A 7,855-nucleotide genomic window follows, 5' to 3' on the forward strand; every position below is an offset into this window, starting at 1 on the left:
ACACTCATATACACCACTTATTATGTGTCAGGCACAGTTCTGATGTTTTTCAATTAAATCTTTGTTTTAAGATGATTGTAAATTTACACACAGTTGTAAGAAAGAGTGCAGATATCCCATGTACCTTGTACCCAGTTTTCCTCAATGGCACCGTCTTGCAAAACTGTGGTACCTTCTGACAACCAGGATATTGACATTGACATTGACATTGACATTGACATTGATATTGATATTGACATTGATAGAGTATTTCTATCAAGATGCTGAGTATTTCTATCATCCAAAGGATCCCTCGTGTTGCCCTTTTAGAGCCAGACCCACCGCTCTCCTGCTGTAACCCCTGGCATTCACTAAACTGTTCTTCATTTGTATAATTCTGACAAATTATAATAAATCAGATCATATAGTACATAATCTTTTGGGAATTTTTTTTCACTCAGCATAATTCTTGGAGGTTGCTGTATGTATCCACACATATAATTACATATATGGGTATATATGGATAGTATTCCATGGTATGGATTTACCACAGTTTGTTTAATCATTCGTCTGTTGAAGGACATGGTTTTCTTCCCAGTTTCGGGCAATTATGAATAAAGGGGGTATAAACATTCATGCATAAGTTTTTTCTTCATTTCTCTAGATGAATGTCCAGAGTTCAATTGCTGGATCGTATGGTGTTTGCATGTTTAATTTAAAGAAAGTGCCAAACTGGCTTTCCAGAGTGGCTGTACCATTTTACATTTCCACCAGTAATGGGTAAGTAACTCGGTTTTTCACGTTCTCACTAGTATTTGCTGTTGTCACTACTTGTTATTTTAGCCATTCTAATAGGTGTGTAGTGAAATCTCATTTTGGTTTTAAATTGCATTTCCCTAATTCTCCATGGTGGGGAACATCTTTTCATGTGCTTTTTTGCCATCTGTATATCCTCTTTGGTAAAATGTCTCTGCATGTCTTTTGCCCATTCTCTAATTGGTTTGCTAGTTTGTTTGTTTGTTTTTTTTTAATGTTGAGGTTTGAGAATTCTTTTTTTTAAATATATTTTTTGAGGTTCTTCATTATTCTAGATACTAGGCTTTTGTCAGATGTGTGGTTGGCAAATATTTCCTCCTTGTCTGTAGCTTGTCTTTTCATCCTCTTAATGGGGTTTTTCATAGAGCAAAAGCTTTAAATTTTGGTTAAGTCCAATTTATGATTTATTCTTTTTATGGGTTGTGCTTTTGCTGTCAAGTTTAAGAACTCTTTGCTAACCCTAGCTCCTGAAGAACTTCTCCTATTTTCTTTCCTAAAAGATTTATAGTTTGATGTTTTACATTTAAGCTTGTGATTCATTTTGAGTTAATTTCAATATGAGGGTTAAGTTGAGGTTCATTTTTTTTTTCCCCTATGGATATTCACTTGCTTCAGCATTATTTGTTATAAAGGCTATCTTTCCTCGACTGAGTTTCTTTTCAGCCTTGTCAAAACTCACTTGGACATATTTGTGTGATTCTGTTTCTGGGTTCTCTATTCCATTCCATTGGTCCACGTGTGTATCACTCAACCAGTGCTACACCAGTTGATTACTGTAGCTCTGTTATGTCTTGAAGTCAGATAAAACGATTCCTCCGACTTTATTATTCTTTTTCAGACTTAACAGTTCTAGTTCTTTTGCCTTTCCATATAAATTTTATTTCTATATCTACAAAAAAAAAATCTTGCTGGGACTTTGATAGGAATTGAGTTGAACTTTTTAGTGGGCTAAAGAGTGTCCCCCCAAAATTCATGTCCCCCTTGGAGCATCAGAATCTGTTATTTGGAAATAGGATCTTTGTAAATGTAATTAGTTAAGATGAGATCATAATGGATTAGGGTGGGCCCTAGATCCAATGACCGAGTCCTTATAAGAAAAGGAGAGAACACACAGAGACACAGAGACACACGGGGAAGAAAAAGGTGGAGGAAGAGATTGAAGAAATGTTGTCCCAAGCCAAGGAATGCTGGCAACCACTAGAAGCTAAGAGAGAGAGGCATGTAACAGGTCTTCCTCAGAGACTCCAGGAGAAACCCAACCCGACCAACTCCTTTATTTTTGATGTCTCGCTTTCAGAACTGTGAGAGAAAACAATTCTTTTGTTTTAAACCACTCAGTTTGTGGTAATTTGTTATACCAGCTTTAGGAAACTAACACAAACTTGTAAATCAATTTGGGGAGAATTCATTCTTCACTATGCTGAGACTTTCAATCCATAAACAGCATGTCTCTCCATCAGTTTAAGTCTTCTTTTATTTCTTTCATCAGCAATTTGTAGTTTTCAGCATACAAGTCCTGAACATGTGTTAGAGTTATTCCTAAGTATTTTATTTTATTTTTGAGCCATTATAAATGTTCTTATAATTTTAAATTTCAATGTCCATGTGTTCATTGCTACTATGTATAAAAACAGTTGATTTTTGTATATTTATCTTGTATTCTGTGACCTTGCTGAACTCATCTATTAATTCTATGAGATCTTTGTAGATTCCTTAGGATTTTCCACATAGACACTCACGTCTTCTCCAAGTTTTATTCTACAGTTTTACGTCTTCCTTTTTGATATATATTCCTATTTCCTTGTCTTGCCTTATTGCATTGACTAGAACTTCCAGCACTATGTTGAATAAGAATGATGAGAGTGGACATCCTTGCTTTGTTCCAGCTCTTAGGAGAAAAGCATTGTTTTTCACCATTGAGTATAATGTTAGCTGTAGGTTTTTAATATATATTCTTTGACTGGAAGAAGTTCTACACTATTCCTATTTTTCTGAGTGTTTTTATCCTGAATAGGTGTTTAATTTTGTCAAAGGCTTTTTTTTTTTTTGCATCTATTTATACTGTAATACATTTTTTTTTCTTTTTTTAGCTTGTTAAAGTGGTAGATTACATTAATTGATTTTCAATATTGAACCAGCCTGGCATCTCTGGAATGAAACCCTCTTGGTCATGGTATATAATTATATTTAATATATTGCTGAATTCTATTTGCTAATATTTTGTTAACAATTTTTGTGTCTACGTTCATAAGGGCTATTGCTCTGTAGTTTTTTTTTTTTTTAATAGTCTTTGTCTGGTCTTGGTATCAGGGTAATACTAGCTTCACAAAAGCGTTTCCTCATTTTCTATTTTCTGGAAGTGATTTGTAGAATTTGGTGTTAATTCTTCTTTATACATCTAGTAGAATTCACCAGTAAAATCATCTGGGCCTGGAGATTTCTTTTTTGGGAGGTTTTGAATTACAAATTCAATTTCCTCAATAGTTATGAGGCTATTCAAATGCTCTGTTTCATATTAGGTGAATTGTAGTAGTTTGCATTTTAAAAGAATTGCTTCCATTTCAAAGTTGTCAAGTTTATGTTTGTAAAGTTGTTGGTAGTATTTTTTGCTTATGCTTTTGATGCCCGAGTGGCCTATAGTGATATCTTCTGTTTCATTCCTGATATTGTTAATTTGTATCTTCTTTCTTTTTTTCTTTGTCAGTCTTGCTAGAGTTTTATCAATTTTATTGATGTTTTCAAAGAATCAGCTCTCTGATTTATCAATTTTCTCTATTGTTTTCCTGTTTTCAATTTCACTGCTTTCTGCTCTTTATTATTTCTTTCTTGCTTTGGGTTTATTTTGCTTATTTTTCTAGATTCCTGAGTTGGGAGCTTAGGAAATTCACTTTCTTCTTTTCTAATGTATGCACTTAGTGCTGTAAATTTCCTTCTTGGCACTGCTTTAGCTGTGTTTCACAAATTTTGATATATTTTATTTTCATTTTTATTCAGTTCAAGTTTTTAAAAATTTTCCTTGAGATGTTCTCTTTGACTCAGGGATTATTTCAAAGAGTTTTGTTTATGAATGCATGTTGTATGATTTCAATTCTGTTCAAACCTGTTGAGGTGTGTTTTACAGCTCAGAATATAGCCTATCTTAGTGTGTGTTCCAGAGACACTTGAAAAGTGTGTATTCTGCTGTTGTTAGGTATAGTGTTGTATAAATGTTGATAAGAGCCTGATGTTTGATTGTGTTCATGAGTTTTCTATATCTTTCTGGATTTTTTTGTCCAGCTGCCCTATCAGTTGTTGAGAGAAGGGTGCTGAAGTATTTAATTACAGTTTTGGATTTGTCTATTTCTCCTTTCAGTTTTATCAGTTTTTGCTTCATATATATATAATATTACAGCACTGTTGTTTGGTGCATATGCACTGAGGATCTCTATGTCTTCTTGGTGGATTGATTCTTTCTGCCAATACATAACATCCCTCTTTGTCTTTGATAATTTTGTTTGCTGCCCAGTCTATTCTGATATCAATATAGCCACTTCTGCTTTCTTTTGATTAATGTTTGTATGGTAAATCATTATTTTTTGATTAATGTTTGCATGACATATCTATCCTTACTTGCAACTTGCCTGTATTGCTATATTTGAAGTGAGTTTCTTGTAGACTGCATACAGCTGGGTCACGTTTTTAATCTATTCTGCCAATCTTTGTCTTTTAATTGGAAAAATTCAATGTAATTATTGTAATAATTAAATTCAACATAAATTCAATGTAATTACTGATATGTTAAGGCGTAAGTCTGTCATTTTTTTGTTTTGTTTTTGGTTTGTTCTATTTTTCATTTTTCTGTTTTCTTTCTCCTGTCTTCCTCAGGATACTTGAATGTTTTTTGGAATTTTATTTTGATTTATTTATTGTGTTTTTTAGTATATCTCTATGTTTTTTAATGCTTGCTATAGGTATTGAATTATATATACATAACTTACTGCAGTATACTGATGTTGTCATTTTACTGATTTCAGTAAAGTGTCGAAAACTTTCCTCCTCTTTTATATTATAATTGCCTTAAATATTTTCTCTCATACATTTAGTACCATATCAGATAGCATTTGCTTCAACCATCAGACGTAATTTGGAAGACTCAAGCGGACAAGAAAAGTCTATTTTATTTACCCATATTATTGCTTACTATGTACTTCCTTACTTTCTTTGTTTTCTTCTTAGAGAACTCCCTTTAGACATTTTTTAAAGAGTAGGTTTCCTGGTTACTAATTCTCTTATTTTTACTTGAAGAATTGTTTTATTTCCTCTTCATTTCTGAAGAATATTTTTCCTCGATATAGGATTCTGATCTACAGTTCTTTCAGCACTTGTAAAATGTGCCACTTCCTTCTGGCCTCCATGATTACTGATGAGAAATCTGCTTTAATTCAAACTGTTTGTTCCCTTACAGGTAAGATGTTATGTTTCTCTTGCTGCTTCAGAGATTTTTTATTGGTCTCTGTTTTCTGAAGTTTGACTTTGATGTGTCTTGTGTGAATTTCTTTGGGTTCATCCTAATTGGGATTTGCTGCACTTCTTCAACCTTTATGTCTTTGGCAAAGTTGGGAAAATTTCAGGCATTATTTCTTTTTCAGCTCTGTCTTCTTTCTCATCTCCTTCTGAGACTCTGATGACACAAATGTTAAATCTTTGGTTTCAGTTCTGCAGGACTCTGAGGCTCTGCTCATTTTTATTTTTTCAGTTTATTTTTTCTCTGTTGTTCAGGTTTGGTTAATTTCCATTGTTCTCAGTTCACTGATTTTTTTCCTTTGTCCCTTTCATTCTATTATTGAGCACATGCAATAAGTTTTCTATTTTGGTTATTGTATTTTTCAATTCTAAAATTTCCATTTGTTTCTTTCTTTTTTTGGTAGGGGGGTGCACCATGCAGCTTGTGGGATTTTAGTTCCCTGACCAGGGATTGAACCCAGGGCCTCGGTGGCGAGAGCACAGAGTCCTAACCACTGTACCACCAAGGGAATTCCCGAGAATTTTTATTTCTCATCTGAGATTTTCTGTGTTTTTATTTGTTTCAAGTGTATTTGTAATTGCTCATTTCAAACGTCTTTATAATTGTTTCTTTAAAGTCTTTGTCAGAGAATTCTGACAGCTCTGTCACCTTAGTGTTGGTATCTATTGATTGTCTTTTTTTCATTCAGTTTGAGATCTTCCTGATTCTTGGTATGATGAGTGATTTTCAGTTGAAACCTGGACGTTTGTAGTATTATGTTTTGAGATTCCAGGTCTTATTTAAACATTCTGTTTTAGCTGGCTTCTTTTGATGCTTCATGGCAGTGCAAGAGGAGGGGTACAACCTCATTACTGCCACGTAGTGGTAAAAGCTCAGGGGGCCCCTCCTTAGTGCTGAGAGGGGCTGGGAGTTCCAGGTCTCACCAGGTTTCCACTGAGAGCTACGTGTCTGGGAGTGTAGGAGCTTATCACTGCTCCCCTCGTGGCCTCCACTGACACCTTCCTACCAGCCCTGCAGGTGTGCTTGAGCACCTTGTTACAGCCTTGCAAGGAAGTCTAGACTCTCCACTTGCCCTTTGCTGGTTTGGATGTGGGTGGAGGTCACAGTTTTTTTGCAGTGTTTTCCTAGAGTAGACCAGTTATTATCTGAAAGGTTTTCTGTCTTGCTAGGAGGCCCCTTTTCTAATGCTCAGGTTTTTTGTTTTGTTTTGTTTTTGTCTGTGCTTGTTGGAGTTTCCAGGTTGAAGTCTCAGCTACAAGTCTGGGATACATGAATTGAAAAGAAAGCTTACAGAACTCATCACTATATCATTCTTTGGGTCCTGGGGTTCTTAGCGGGTCTGCTTTCTTTCTACCTTTCAGAGTTTTCTTATGTTTGTTTTATATATAATGCCCAGGGTCTTTAGTTGTGTTTAGCAGAAGGAATAGGGGAAAATATGCCTACTTCTTCATCTTCCCAGAAGTGGAAATCCTAATTGACTCCTGTTTTAAGGGAAATGTTGAATTCATCAATTTCTTATGTTTTTTCACTTCAGTATTTCTTTTCATTAAGTCTTCCCTCATTTCCTACTGCCTCAGAAGAAGAAATTCTACTTTAGTTCCCCAGAGTTGTAGAATCTTCTTATGGCTCCCAGATCATTGCCGTTTCTCTTGTCTGCTCTGAAAACTTGTTCCACCAATTATCCCTTCTTACTTGTATCTTGAGTCTTATTTGATTAATACCCTCCTTCAGTTCGAGGCACACTTGTCTTAAAGAAGTTGACCTTTGACCTGTTCTTTCCTAAGATAGTCCTCTAATTTTTTTCTTCCCCTTAAATTCCAGTCTTCTTGAAAGCATTATCTGTATTCTCTCCTTCCACTGGCTTGCTATCCTCTCCACCCTTAATTCTTTATAGTCTGTCTACTGACCTCACCAGTTTATTGAAATTGTATTCTTAAAGGTCACCAATCATTCTTGGTAGTCAAATCCAAAGGTGCTTCCTCAGTTCACATCTACTTTCCTCTCTCTGCAGCTTTTAGCACAAACATTTGGGAATTCTCCTCTCCTTGGATTTCATGGCTCTGAATTTTCCTCTTCCCCTCCTGGCTTCCCTTCTTTCTCTCACATGTGTCTTGTCTTCAAGGTTCTATTCCTCACTTTTCTTTTCTCTCTCATTCAATTCCATGCCTTCAGCCACATGGCTGACTCCAAAACAATATGCAGAGGATCTTAAAAAATTGTTTTTACCTCCAATTCTTGGGCTTCCATTTGGCATTTCCAAGTACCTTTTTTTTTTTTTTATAGATTTCTTTAAAATTTATTTATTTATTTTTAGCTGTGTTGGGTCTTCGTTTCTGTGCGAGGGCTTTCTCTAGTTGCGGCGAGCGGGGGCCACTCTTCATTGCGGTGCGTGGGCCTCTCACTATCGCGGCCTCTCTTGCTGCGGAGCACAGGCTCCAGACGCGTAGGCTCAGTAGTTGTGGCTCACGGGCCCACTTGCTCCGCGGCATGTGGGATCTTCCCAGACCAGGGCTCGAACCCGTGTCCCCTTCATTGGCAGGCAGATTCTCAACCACT

The 7,855-nt window shown here is 35.7% G+C and overlaps 1 protein-coding gene and 1 long non-coding RNA gene across 2 annotated transcripts in view; one reads left to right on the forward strand and one right to left on the reverse strand.

Annotated features, from left to right (window-relative positions):
* LOC309608220 (uncharacterized protein C6orf52) overlaps positions 1-7,855 on the forward strand; it is a 391,220-nt gene that overhangs the window by 317,188 nt on the left and 66,177 nt on the right. The gene's annotated exons all lie outside the window — the stretch shown is intronic.
* The window catches only part of LOC309608226, an 85,091-nt gene continuing 78,816 nt past the window's right edge, over positions 1,581-7,855 (reverse strand). The window contains exon 4 of the long non-coding RNA XR_014232747.1: positions 1,581-7,563. This is a non-coding gene — a long non-coding RNA (uncharacterized lncRNA). The remainder of the gene's footprint in view (positions 7,564-7,855) is intronic.

This window comes from Balaenoptera borealis, assembly GCF_965194805.1.
Source record: "Balaenoptera borealis genome assembly, chromosome: 12".
NCBI classification, from domain to species: Eukaryota; Metazoa; Chordata; class Mammalia; order Artiodactyla; family Balaenopteridae; genus Balaenoptera; species Balaenoptera borealis.